The sequence below is a fragment of the Eulemur rufifrons genome, chromosome 20, assembly GCF_041146395.1.
Source record: "Eulemur rufifrons isolate Redbay chromosome 20, OSU_ERuf_1, whole genome shotgun sequence".
NCBI lineage: Eukaryota > Metazoa > Chordata > Mammalia > Primates > Lemuridae > Eulemur > Eulemur rufifrons.
The window spans coordinates 45,131,538-45,146,019 of NC_091002.1; positions in this window are offsets into that span (position 1 = coordinate 45,131,538).

Sequence of the window (14,482 nt, forward strand, 5' to 3'; positions counted from 1 at the left end):
ATAAAGTAAAAGTGGGCTGTGGCTTAATACTTAGGTTGAGTGAAATATTGACTTTTGGCTCCTGGGTTTTTATAGATTATTAAATAAAGCAACCTAGAGAATGATTTATTTTACTCAAACCACACTAAGGAAGCAACACAGTAATCAAGCCAAGCCTTATTTTTCCATATCAATCTAGTCTATAGTTTTTGGTTTGACTGTCGTGAAATGTTTGAAAAACAATATTCTTAAAGATTATAATTATGACCTGTTGGGAATGTAGCTGTTTTGCAGTTAGCAACAAGAATTTGGCCTATGTCATATAGGGAGCGATGGCATATGTCCTCTCTTCTAAGATGCTTATTGTATATAAGTTATCTGTTGCTACCTAACAAATTACTCCAAAATCGTGGCTGAAAACAATATTTATTGTCTCGCATGGTTTCTTGAGTCAAGAATTCAGGAGCAGCTTAGATGGGTGCTTCTAGCTAAGGTCTCCCTGGATGGTCCAGTCCAGGTATCAGCTGGGGCTGCAGTCATCTGAAGGCTTGACAGGGGCTGGAGGATCCACTTCCAAAAAGTCTCACTCACATGCTGCTGGCTGCTGGCAGGAGGCCTCAGCTCCTCCACATGAGACCTCTCCACAGGCTGCTTAAATGTTCTTGTGTTATTACGGCTGGCTGTCTCCAGGGTGAGGGATCTGAAGGACCAAAATGGTAGCCACAATGCACAGTGTCTCTTATGACTAGCTTTAGGAGTCACACATTTTTTTTCTTTCAATATCCTACTCAGCCGTGTTCAATGTGAGAGGGTGTAACATGTCAGAAGGTGGGGATCCCTGGAGACCATCTTGGAGGCTGGCTACCACAATAAGTTTCTTAAGAAATCAGAAGGTATATCACAATTTTGAGGATCCTTAAATTAGTAAATAATAAATAAATAAATACATGCAACTTAGAGGAAATATGGTATGTGGGTATCCAAGAGCAAACTGGTTATCATGAGATAAGCTTTTAATTGACCTTGAAATGAAACAACTCATAGGCGTAATAGAAACAATTACTTGTTCTAAATAATTAATATGCTGGCTCAGAAAACAAGTATCTAATTCTGGCAGGGAGAATAAAACAGAAAACAATCACATTATAGTTTTCTCTGGAAGGCGTTGGCAAATGTGTGCTTTCTGCCTGCTGAATTGGGGAGCTTCCAGGAAGCCATTCTATTTTCTAGAGAGATGGTAGATTACTGCTAGGGTCTGATTCGCAACTATGTTGTTTGTTACTGCATTATCCTGAAAGTTTCCTACATTTAAAATTTGAAATATGAAACCAGCATTATCTAAAAGAAATGTAAAACAAGACATTTATATAGTTTTAGATTTTTTTGTAGGCACATCCTAAAATGTAAAAAGAAACAGGTGAAATTAATTTTTATGACATATTTTATTTAACCCAATGTATTAGGGTTGTCTGGAGAGACAGTAGGATATTATATAAAGTCATCCCTTGTTATCCACGGGGGATTGGTTCTAGGACTCCTCTCAGACATGAAAATCCAAGGATGCTCAAGTTCCTTATATCAATGATGTCGTCTTTGCATATAACCTATGCATATCCTCTTGTATACCTTAAATCATCTCTAGATTACTTATAATAACTAACACAATGTAAATCATTGTGATATTGTGTTTTTTTATGCATATGTTTTGTTGTATTTTTTTAAAATATTTTTTCTTTTTTTTTGAGACAGAGTCTCCCTCTGTTGCCCAGGCTAGAGTCCAGTGGCATCATCATAGCTCACAGCAATCTCAAAGTCATGGGCTCAAGCAATCCTCCTGAATCAGCCTCCTGACTAGCTGGGACTACAGGCTCATACCATCACACCTGGCTAATTTTTTGTATTTATTTGTAGAGACAGGGTCTCACTTTTGCTCAGGCTGGTCTTGAACTCCTGGCCTCAAGCAATCTTTCCACCTTGACCTCCCAGAGTGCTAGAATTACAGGTATGAGCCACTGCACCTGGTCCCAAAATATTTTTGATTTGCAGTTGGTTAAATTTGAGCATGTGAAACTCTCTGATTTGGAGGGCTGACTGTGTGTGTGCGTGTGTGTGTGTGTGTGTGTGTGTGTGTATGATATGGAATTTATTAGGCGAACGGGCTCATGACAGGCCATCTGCCAGCTGGAGACCCTGGGATGCGGGTAACATGGCTCAGTCCAAGTCTGGAAGCCTCAGAACCAGGGAAGACGATGGTGTAATTCTCAGTTTGTGAGGAAGGCTGGAGAAACCGGGGACCAGAGGCCGCTGGCATAAGTTCAGGCCGGAGGGCTTGGAGTTCTGATGTGCAAGCGAAGGAGGAGGAAGATATCTTAGCTTCAGGCAAGAGAGGAAGTCCTTTTCTCTCCTGTCTTGTTCTATCTCTAGGTATCCCTTAATCCAGTCACATTTACACCTAAAATTAACCATCATACCCAATATATCCAAATTATTATATTAATTTCAAAATGTAATCAATATGAAAAGTTATTGAGATAGTTTACATTTTTTTTTTTTTTTTAGTACTCGGCCTATACAGTCCAGTCTGTATCCAATCTCAGTTTAAGAGGAAGGGAAGCGTTAGTGGGTCTTTGGATTTACATTAGATTCATCTGGGAGATTTGTTTTTTGTAATACCAAGGCTGGCGTCCCACTCCTGATCTGTTAACTGGCGTCTTTGGTGGAAGCGAAGGCCATACATAGAGCAGTGCTTTGTTAAGGTTTTCTAAGTGGTGCTAACTGGGCGACAGTGTTAAGGAGCCTTGCCAAAGAATTTAAAGCCAAAGTCACCAAATAGGGGATCCACACCCTTTCAGGGGATCTGTGTGCATGGCTAGTTTTAAGAGAATCCTTTTCAAGAACCTCAAGTTTCATTTGTTCTTTTTCCTATAACTGAGTATGTGCCTTGGCCAGAATATCACACTCATTCCCCTTTCTTACCTCTCTTTTATAATTTGTCCTCTTCTCAGTTGTCAAAGAAAGGCCTAACTCATCCAGAGTCTTACTCTTGGGTATTGTCCTGAAAACCAAAATTTCCAGAATGCTTTTTTTTAAAACAAGAAGAAGACACAAAGAAAAAATTGGAAAATTGGTGTCAGGGAAGTAGCTTTTAATCAAGTCAAAACAAACCTCCTTCCCTTTGCAAACAGCCATCCATCTCATTGAAGAGATGCATTTGTAATAAATTTCCTAGTAACATTTTCAAAATGCGTGTTCTTTTGTGCAGTCATGTGCTAATAATAATTGTAATTATAAATCAATTGGGTGAAACATTTTAATGCTGAAAAGCTATGGTCATGGGAAATTTAAATAAAAGTTTAGCACTTGGCCTACATATTTTTGTTGCAGAAAAGTAGTTGATCAATAGAATACTTTTAAGCATAATAATATCTTATTTTAGAGTGAGATTCTGTAGTGGATGTGGAATAGGAAAAGAATTTCAAGGGAAAAGGCAAAGCATTTGAAATTTCTGACTGCTGAAGGAGAGCTCTTATTGTTGTATATTTGAAGTAGATGACTGTGGGTGTCAAACTGGAATGATATTTATAGTCCTTCAAATAAATACAAAAGAGTAATGTAACTTTTAAAAAAAGTCAGTACTTTCAATATTCTAGAAGTTACATTCCTTTCAAGGATGATGAAAAGATGTAGGTGTCAATTTAATATGTCAAAGTATACAGAGATTTTCAAAATTTTTGCAGAGTGTCAGCACAAAACAATCTGCCAACCAGGGTTTGAATCAAGAGTCTTTCATTTTCTATGCAAATGCCCTTTGCCAAATTGTTTATTCTCCTTAAACCTCAGTTTCTTTATCTGTAGAAAGGAAATAACAATACCTACTGCCACTAGGGATGACAGATGATACTATTATATAAGCTGCTGACATATAATAGGAGAGCTGAAAATTGGTATCTTTCATGATCATACTAATAATTGTCAGAACAAGTGGAAGAAATGGTACTGTTTATTTTTTATTTTTTGTTAATATTATATGTACATATTTTCATGGTACATTTGATACATTCATATAATCAAGTCAGGGTAATTGGGATGTCCATCACCTTAAATATTTATCTTTTCTTTCTGCTAGAAGCATTCAAATTATTCTCTCCTAGCTATTTTGAAATACATAATCGATTAATGTTAACTATAGTTACTCTACTGATCTATTGAACACCAGCTTCTATTTCTTCTATCTAAGGATATATTTGTACCCATTAATCAATGCTTCTTCATCCCTGCTTGCCCCCCACCCTTCCTGGCCTCTGGTAACCACCAGTTTCCTCTCTATCTTCATGAGATCCACTTTTTTAGTTCCCACATGTGAGTGAGAACATGTGATGTTTGTCTTTCTGTGCTTGTCTTGTTCACTTAACATGATGACTTTCAGTTGCATCCATGTTGCCACAAATGACAGGATTTCATTCTTTTTCGTGGCTGAATATTCCATTGTGTGTATAAGCCACATTTTCTTTATCCATTCATCCAGTGGTGGACACTTAAATTGATTCCATATCTGGGCTATTGTGAGATGTGCTGCAGTCAACAGAAGAGTGCAGGTATCTCTCCGATATATGGATTTTCTTTCTTGTAAATATATAGAAATGGGGCTGTTTATAATTGAAAAACTTATGACAAACTCATGCAAACTTTCCAAAAACAAATTCCAAATCCTATAAACTCTGTGCACCCTTAGCTTTTGGCATGCTGGTATATAACAGGTGTCCAATTAAACAAGTTGAAGGATTAAAAATAACTTGTCATAAATATGAATTAAACTGAAGACCCGCACACCATAGACTGCTATAGTCTTTTCTTCACACTCCTAATCACCAATGTAGTTTGCAAATTTGGCTAATTCTGACTAAAATCAAATACAACAAATAAACAACAAAAAAATACAGCTGTCAGATCAGAGCTGTTATAAATACAGAAGATGATATTGATCCTTTCATTCCTAAGAGAGGAGGGGATGGGACCCCTAGAATTACCTCTTCTGGCTGAGATTGTGGGTCTCTTTCTAGTGACTGAATTTTCCATCAACTGTGGCTCACATCTCATTTCTTTGCATGTCTTGTAATTTGTAAAATTATACTGAGATATTGGGCCTGAAAGAAGAGAGGAGGTGGAAGGGGAGAAAACACCCTTTACTCTCTCAACCAGCTAATGTGAGTTGTTTATTAGTTTGATCCAATCGGGGGTTGAGCAGCTTTGGGGGAGGTTTGTGACTTTAATCGTCTAGCAGAGAGAGCCTTAGAATTCAAGTACTTAAAACCAAAGTAACTTTCCTTTTATAAAAATTATAGTAAAATACACCTAAGATAAAATTGATCACCTTAACCATTTTTGAGTATACAGTTCCGTGGTGTAAGGATGTTGACCTTGTTGGGCAACCAATCTCCGGAACTCTTTTCAAATTGTAAAACTGAAACTATCTCATTTATAGAGTTAAATTAAACAAATGCCTGTTTTCCCTTCCTCTCAGTCCCCAGCAACCACCATTCTACTTTCAATCTCTGTGAATTTGACTATTTTGAGTACCTCATTCCAGTGGAATCATATAGTTTTGGTCTTTTAGTAACTGGTTTATTTTCCTTGAGCATAATGTCCTCAAGGTTCATCCATGCAGTAGCAAGTGATGGAATTTTCTTCCTTTTTAAGGCTGAATTACATCCATTGCATACATAGACCACATTTTGTCTATCCATTCATCTGCTGAGGGACACTTGCTTTGCTTCCACCTCTTTGGTGTTATGAATAATACTGCTGTAAACACGGGTGTGCCAGTATCTGTCACAGCCTGCTTTCAATTACTTTGACTATATATCCGAAAGTGGAATTGCTAGATCATATGTTAATTCTATTTTCAATTTTTTGAGGAACTGCTATACTGTTTTCCGTAGTAGCTGCACTATTTCACATTCCCATTCACAGTGCACAAGGGTTCCAGTTTACCCACACCCTTGCTGACACTTATCTTCTAGTTTTTGTTTCAACTGTAGCCATCCTAGTGAGTGTGAGGTGGCTCCTTTGAGCCTGACATTCACCTTCTCACGTTGTCAGACTGCTGTTATCTTTGATATTATCAGAAGTGGAATTCAGCTAGACTCAGTTTACCATAGGCTTCAAACACTTTGAAGCTGAGTTCAGCCTCTCCCTCTAGTAGGGCACAGACCAAATACCACAAGAATGCTAGACCTTGAACTTGAAAGGCTTCACACTTGCTAGGCTTAGAATCTGCTAGACCTTGAAAATGCTAGACACAATGATGATAAGATCAGAATTCAGCAACGAGCAGATGATGATACAGGGAAACCATGAGACCATGGAAAGTAAGACAGTAGAACCACAACTCCGCTAGACTACAAGGTTGTGAGTGTGAGACCTTGAGACCAAGACTGCAAGCTCATAGCACTAGAAATACTGAAGTTTCCAGACTGCAAGAGGCCCCGGTGTAAGAATACGAGATCTCATTATGAGTTTCAGCCCCACTCTTTACTTATCAGCAAAGTTCCCAAGAATATTACTGAGGTGAGGAGATCTTTGCATTTGTGACTCCTCCAGATTAAAATCCAAAGTGCCATCCCACAGGCTTATCAAGTCTGGTTGCTGACTATTTGTTCAAGGGAAACTGAACCATCTCTGGCACGAGCCCTCTTCCACCTACCCTGCCTCTAACTTCAACAATCTAACCCAGGTATGAAAACATCCTTTGTCCCTTGCTCACCTAGGAGGAGCTCATTCCTCTGAATTTTTTACTTCTAAATTTCTTTAAAATGTCTATATCTCTTTGATGGCTTGAAAGAAAAGTACAGGGTTGTTTTTCTTTTGTTTTGTTTTTGTTTATCCAATGATTTGTTGTTGATTGGCATTAAAATCTTACCTGTCCTTTTCTGTTTGTTCTTTATTTGGTCTTGTTCATTTGAAAGTAACAGAAATCCTTTCAAATTAGCTTAGGGAAAAATAAGAATTTGTTATAAGACCACCCACCCAGGTGTCCCAGACTTCAAGGGAAATGGTGATCAATGCCTCCTGGGGAACAAGATCCAGGAACCAGAAAGCCATCAGGAAGCAGGGAGGGGGCTCATTCTGATCATTCTGGGGTGTCTAATAACTGTGCATTTTTGCTTAATTTTCCTTTTGTTCTCTCCCATTTTCTCTGCTTCCTTTTACAAAGAGAAAAATGGCCTCCCTGCCAAGGAACAATATCATTTCCCAGCTTTTGTCCCTACTCTAGACTAACATTTCAATGTCCTATTTCAGATTCCTGGGAGGAAGAGTCTGCTTAGCACCGCTTTGATGAGTGGTCCATCCCTAGCCCAATCAGCTATGGCCAGAGAATCAGGACTTGACGTATAAACATGGCTATGGTGACTCACTCCTGTGCCTAGACAGTTCTTCTTGGGGTGGGGGTGGGAGGTGTGACACGTGCTATCCAGATATTCCAAAAGTGATTTAGAAACAGAGCCCTCTAACCCACTTGGCTCTGACCTCACACTCACTAAAAAGGGCCTTGGTGTAAAGTATCATTTGGATGTTACTGCAGGCAGTAATGGTATATGCCTATGAAATGTCTGACATCAATTAGCATACATATTAAATGTCAATCTTATTCTCAAAAACTAATTTAGAACTGGCCTACCGTCTTCTTTTCAAAAACTAATTTGGAGGTGTCTAACCAACTATCTCCTCCAATAGCAAATTAACAAAATGACTCACTTTATTGAATAATCAGAAAGCATTTCTCATTTATTGCCTAATGGTTAGATAATGAAATGCAAGTAGCAGTAGTCTCCTCCTGTGTGTACATGTTGAAGTTTATATTTTTCATTGATTTATTTTTAATTAAAAAATTGAAGCTCTATATTAAATTATTATGGATATTTTATTAGGACCCCCCGGTTACACATGAATGAGGAGAACAAAGTACACATGAATGGTGGGATGAACGGGGAGTGAGTGAGTGATGTTCCTTCAAACTCTCAATTTACGTTTTAAGTTTGGGAGTTCCATTTAATAATTTACCAATAAAGAAGTTTTCCTAGATGTGGCTTTCACTGTTAGCTAATTCAGTGGCATTACACGTAGGAATGAGATATGAGGCTCTGTCTTCTCAATGATATCAACGTAAGTTACTCACCTGTTTATCTTCTCTCAAAACACTTGGACAACTTTGAATCTATTGAGGCAGTAACTAGCTTAATGGTACCCTAATAAACTTCCATGTGAAAGGGAAGAGAGTTATGTTTACTCATGTTAGCAGCAAAATAATGTGTCCATTCAGTCAGATCCTTCTGGGGCTGGGAAATTTCCTCCCAGAATCTGGAATGTCTCATAAATTAATACAAGACTCTAAGTACTGAGGTCACTACAGAATTATTGGTAAAACATAGTGTTTGAATATAATGAAACACAGGCCACCTGCATATCCAGGAAGAGAAGCCCCCATAGTTCAGCAGTTGCAAGCCCAGAATGCAATCTACTCGATGACAATTTTCAAGATGGAGAGTTGTAGAGTTCAACGATGTACTAAATATATTGAAGATTCAGATTTGATCTATGGTCCACCAAGGCCCTCTGATTACTCACTTATGTCAGCGCGGCTCATGAATTACGTGTCTGTGTGTTCCTCATGAATATAAATCCCAATCTCTCTGGTGCAGTTATATGTAGTTAGATCATTTGTGTGATGACATTTCCCATGAGCTGAGGGGAAAAGGGAGACACTTTATAGTGTTTAAAAAACATGAATGGTTTTCTGGCACCCAGAAAATTATCAAGGGCCCAGAAAAACACAACACGATTCCCAACTCCTGCTAGCATACAATATGTCAACCTAAACCCTGACAATAATTTTATTTCAGATCATATTTTCCTTCTCTGCTTCTCACCTTCTACATCATTTCTTGTTAAATTCAGGAAAAAAATGTAGTAGTGTTACTCAAGATGGTTTGCTGATAGTCTTTATTTGGAGTGCCCTAGCATTCACGTAGATCATTTGGACTCAGAATAAATTATTTAGTTTTTCTTTTCCAGGATTTTTTTTTAGTGGAACTAGTAAGGATCTATATCAGTGAGGGCTTGTCAAACAGAACCAATAGGAGGAGATGATAGACAGATAGATAGCTATTGATTTATTTCAAGGAGTTCATTTGTATAATTATGCGAGCTGTCAGGTTGGAAATCTGACAGGCAAGCCTGCGGACTGGAAACTTTAGGGCAAGAACTAACGTCTTGAGTCTTATGTGTTGATGCAGAATTTCTTCTTCTGCAGGGAAACCTCAGTTTTACTCTAAAGATCTTTCAACGGATTACATATGATCCACTCAGATTATCAAAATAATGTCTTTTATTTGAAGTCAACTGATTGGGAGATATTAACCACATCTACAAGTACTTTCACAGGAACACTGAGATCTGAGTTTCTAGTTATAGCCTAGCCAAGTTGACACATAAAACTAACCATTGCAAGATCTGTCCGTTATAAGTTGCAAGACAACTAATGAAACCGCATTCCTAATAATGGCAAAGTATATTGAAGGTTAGTTACATGCAGGCACTATTCTGATACTTTCTATATGACATCTCATCCCAAGGTCTCACAGCTAATTATGGCAGAGGGTGGGATTTGAAAGCAACCAGTCTGACTCCAGGGGTTGTACGTTGAACTGCTATGCTACATGGATTCAAACTATTTCAAAAGAAAATTCACTGGATCACGTACTTGGATTGTCAAAGGGAAGCTCTAGTTTTAGGCATGGTCAGATCCACGACTTAAAGGATTTGATTAGGACTTCATCTGTTTCTCTATTTGCTTTGTCCTCATTCTCAGGAATGTCATCTTTTAGTGACAGCTCCAGGTTTATATTCTCCGAGCTCAATAACTCCAGAAAACTTCCTTTTCTCAATAGCTTCAACAGAATTCCTCGGATTGACTCTGAGATGTTTGTGTGGGTCATGCACTCATCCCTCCACCCGTGGCCAAGGTTAAGAGCATGGAATGTGCTCGTGGGTCCGGTGTGAGCCCCAGGTCTACCTCTGAGGGGAGCAGTGGTGCTCTGACCCTCCCTGAATCACTTAGGATGAATGTGGGAAAAGCTGGTTCCTCAAGGAAAATCGAGGTGTCAACATCAGCAGAGAAAATAGATGGTGCACAGGCAAAGCAAACGTCCTCTATAATTTTTGCCGCTACTGATTAAGAATGTTTTGCTTCTATAGGATAAACTTCAAACTCTTACTAGGGCTCGAAAGATCCTTCTCAATTCTGCCTCCAGCCTTCTTGCCCACTCTTCTTGTAGGTTGTTGCTGTCAATCTGACTTCCTCCCCATTGCTCCCTGTCACACGGTGCTGTCTTGTGTCCCTGCCTTTGCATATGCCACTTCCTGCTTTTTGCATTCCTGGCAGCAGAAACACACCATCCTCTTTTTGCAGACACTGACTTGCCCTTCATCATTTTGCATGCATTCTCTGATTTGTGCCTTCATTAATTCATTCGTGAATATCTATTCTATTTCCCTGGACTGTGGAAAATGTTGAGGACTTGGTCAGAAATCAGGTAGACATGGCCCATTTGCTAACGAAGCTCATCTTTCACGACATTTGATCAGGAGCCTGTCGAAGCTAGGGTCTGTGTCTGATTCATCTCTGTGTCTCTAGAACATTCCATGTAGTTCCAAAGAAGAGGTAAGAGCATCCGGAGTCCTGAGTTAGTTCAGGATTTCAGTCCAGTTTTGCTGTGAGAACTTGGGTGAGTTGCTGAACCTTTCTGTACTTCAATGTCTTCCTCTCTATAAGGAATTTCAATAAGACAATGTGTGTAAAGTGAGCATTGTTGCCTCTCTCATAAGTATTCAATAAAACAATAGACAGCTATTATTCTAATAAATGCTTGATATATGCCTGGATAAATACCTGATTAAAGCAACCTTGTAATTACGATGATGCCCCTTCTCTTGAGGTGGAAAGGCAACTGCTTCCATACCGTTGCCTTCTTTCAAAAGTGAAAGTCCTGAATTTTAACACAAAGATTTTTTAAAAACTTGAAAAGTTATAATAACACTTTAATATAAAAACATTAACTCAGCCTCATAAAACAACTTCTTTACAGGAAGATGATTGCAGCTTATGTGAGTTTTGTGGGAAATCTCACTGTACCTCAGAACGGAGGTTCTTCCCTTGGAATAAGTTTTTCTTCATTAATGAAGTTGGGATTCTTGACTCCCTTTGAGAGTAGGTAGCACAGCTTTGTATTTTCTCCCTGGAGCGATGTAATGATTAATGGAATGTATAACTGCCTCCTTGTATCAGCAACCTATTTACCCAAGGACTCAGTGCAATTCTTTTAATATTATTTCTCACTAAATGATGCATGCCACCCAACATCTGGAGACTTGGCTTCAAATCCGAGCTGAAGTTTCAAATAAAAGTGGATTTAATTGTCTCTGTTTAGCCTATAGCGGCAAATTCATCACGGGGCTGACACCGTCTCTGAGGGAGATTTGGAATGGTGAGGGCTCAGAGACTTTCACTTAAGGCCGAGGAGTAGTTTGTGAACTGAGTTGAGGAAAGTTAAAAAGAGAAAGTTGCATGTTTCTAAGACGACAAATGCAGAGATAGACATCACAGCTGTTTCTCATAGCTAAAAAAGTGAAATAATCTAATTTTCCATCAACAGGGGAACTGGTAAGTAAACTGCAGCTTATTTATGCAATGGATTATGCTTCAGCACATCTACATGAGTTGTACATTTATAACAAGAATGAATCACAGCAACATAATGTTGGGGAAAAATAAGCTTACCATTTATCTACATTTTTAAAGAACATTGAAAGAGAATGTGCATTTTTACAGCTTTTGAGAATTTATTGCCAAACTGTGTATCAGATAATTTTTCAAGTGTCAAACTAAGGGTATAATTTTTACTTTTGTTTGCAAATTCATACAATATGACTATAGCAATTCAATTTTTGCTTTATCCCAAAGTCCTCTCTTATGCAGTAATTCCTTTATGAGTCCGGAAGTAGTTCGATATGCAAGCCTCCTGATTTAGTTATTTTAAACCATCCATGATGTCATCAATTATTTTGATATTGCGTCGTCTTCTCTGGTACAAATCATGCCTCATACCATTCAATTAACTCAAATTTAGATCATAGGCGTAGGAGATAGAAATTACTCAATGACTTGATGCTTGTTTGGATTTGAGTCATGCTCATATTTTAAAAGTAATAATTACAGATCATGATTCAATGGATATTTCCATAGGTTATCAAATATTAGTAAGAGAGGCAAGAAAATGTGTAGTAAGGAGTTTATCACCAACTATTGAAAACTATTTTCAGTGGTTTTTATTTTTTCTTCAAATAGCAGATGGCTTAATTCCCTCAACCAGCTGCTTGGAAAAGACATATATTTAAATGATAAGGAACATAAAGTTAAGTTCACCCTTGTAACATAACAACAAGAAGGTCTTAGCAGTGCTTGTATTTCTTTTTACTAAATTATCAGATGAAACAAAATAAAACATAGTCAGCAAGACCTACATTTGGTAAATTATAAAAATGAAAGAAAAGAATAAAAGACAAAAGGCAAAAAACAAAAAAAAGAAGAGGAATGATGAGAGAAGGAGAGAAGAAAGAAAGGAAAGACAGAAGGGAGTATAAATAGTAACTCACTTTCTAGGAAGAGATTTTAAATTAATCTCAAGCACACCTTCTTCCTGTCTCCGAGCAGCCAATGCTGTTAGGAGAAGTCCGATGTTCTGAGGGTATGACTTCAGATCAAGATTTTCCCAAATAAATTAATTAAATTTAAAACAAATGCCACCCCCTTTTGACATATTACACGTATCAATGGTATTGAAAGGAGGCATGAACCTGACCTTCATCTGGTTCCTGTTTTGTGCCAGATGTTGTATTCACTGTTTTGTTTAGTTCTCACAACCCTGTGGGCTGGATGCTTATCTCCATTTTCACCACGTGGAAGATCAATTCAGGGTGAGAAAGTATTTCATTGAAGTTCAAGTGAAATATGAAAACAGTGTTCAAACCAAGTTCCCGCTGATTCCAAATCTCCTGCCCTCTCTGCTGTCCAAGGAGGGTCGTCCTGGCACTTGCCAAGGGAGCTTCCCCAAAGAAAGCGAGCAGGCGTCTGCGGATGGGGCATAGCTGGAGAGTGTGCAGTGGAGGTCAGTAGCAGGAGATGAACTCGGGGCACTAGCCAAGGTCAGATCCATGTAAACTCTTGTGGGCAATGGAAGAGCTTTGTTCCACTCTGAGTAAGACAGAAAGCCATGGAAAGAGTTTCAGTAGAGAAGTGATAGGATCTGTCTTAGGTTTTAAATACCTACTGTTCAGAGAATGGGCTGTACAAGTTTAAGAATAGAAATAGGAGGGCTATTTAGAAATTTGTTACAATAGTCCAGGATCCATCATGGTACCTGGACCAAGACAATAGCAGTAGAAATGAAAGCTGTGGATAAATTCTGAATATGTCTTGAAAAAATCTAGTTTTAATTTTTTAAAACCCCGCTATGTAAATTAAAATATAATGTTGTAGTTATAGATAAGAAAAAGTAAAATATAAGACAATAATACCATAAAGAATGGGGGTGGAAATGAAATTATATTACTATAAGTTTCTCACATTTTGCATGACGTGACCCGCTGCTAGTTGCAAGTAGATTATGATAAGTTAAGAATACACATTGTTATGTTTAGAGAAGCCACTAAAAACATATCAATGAAGTAAAGCTCAAAAGAAAATAGAGAAAATAAAATGGAATATTAAAATGAATGAATGCGTAAAAAATATTCCATTAACCCAAAGGAAGACAGGGAAGCAGAAAAGTATAGATGAAACAAGTAGAAAATAAATAGCAAAATTGTGGACTTATCACAACCATATCAATAATTACATTAAATGTAAATGCTAAACAGTCTAATTTAAAGGCATTGTCCAATTGGATTAAAAATAACTAAAAGAGAAAACCCAAATATTTGCTTTCTATAAAAATGCACTTTAAGTAGATGTTAGAAGACAGAAAATATTTAATGAAAATAACCTTCAGATGATCTAGGATAGGGATTAAAAGCTTTTAATACTCAGGGTTCTTGGTAGCAAGCGACAGAAGTCATCACTGATTTATTTAAACAGTAAGAGATTTACAAAAACATACTGGGTAGCTCACAGATACCTTAGGAGGGCCAAAGCAATAGGTTTGGAGATTATTCAGCCAAAGATAATGCCCCAAAGTAGTCCTTTGGTCATATAAGTGTCATGGCTGCTCAGATAACATAGGTTGTACTACCAATGTCACAAACTATGGCCCTGGGATGCTGCTGCTAAAATCATTATCTGCTGCCCCCTGGGAGAATGGATGTAGCTACTGCTCTTTGGCACCACTCGCCTGCCTTCTGTTACTAACACCTTCCTTGTACTACTATTTTGATTCAAAGTCTGGAGTGT